Below are 528 nucleotides of genomic sequence, written 5' to 3'. Positions count from 1 at the left end.
TTTTTTGCCCCACTGTATATATATATATATATATATTTCCTGACACTAATCCATGGCAGCATACAATGGGGTATGGCTCCGCCCCCAGCCCAATCACAGGACCAGTTATACTATAAATTAAAGCCCGCCTCCCAAGGCCACCATTCACATTTTTGGGGATGTGTGGACTCCGCTTACACATGATGTCCTGGGATTATTCAACCTATAACAATCCTGAGGCACACGGAGGTAGACATTTATCAAAAACATTGCAGAAAAGGACCACTGACCTTTTAACAGAGGCCAAATTATAAGCTTGTTTTATGTTTTCCTCAACTTACATGTACCTATTTTCACGACATGCATCGCGCAGTGTTTTCAACCGTGATCGTGTGGGATCGCCCAGGCTTTATTGCTGCAGGAAAACGCGCAATCTGCCTGGCACGACTGGGGTGCCATTAGAAAATAATGGCACTGACAGCACGATCGGCGGTGGTGTGCGATTCCGTGACCATCCAGCCATCCACTCGGTTTCGTGCACGATGACCG

General features: G+C 46.6%; 1 protein-coding gene across 1 annotated transcript in view; it reads right to left on the bottom strand.

Annotated features, from left to right (window-relative positions):
* The window catches only part of LOC108797711 (potassium voltage-gated channel subfamily KQT member 1-like), a 98,865-nt gene that overhangs the window by 31,178 nt on the left and 67,159 nt on the right, over positions 1-528 (bottom strand). The window lies entirely within an intron of this gene.

Source organism: Nanorana parkeri, unplaced genomic scaffold, assembly GCF_000935625.1.
Source record: "Nanorana parkeri isolate BGI_ZX_2015 unplaced genomic scaffold, ASM93562v1 scaffold1325, whole genome shotgun sequence".
Taxonomy (NCBI): Eukaryota; Metazoa; Chordata; class Amphibia; order Anura; family Dicroglossidae; genus Nanorana; species Nanorana parkeri.
The sequence above is the reverse complement of the archived record's forward strand: the minus strand, read 5'-3'. Positions and strand labels throughout refer to the sequence as shown.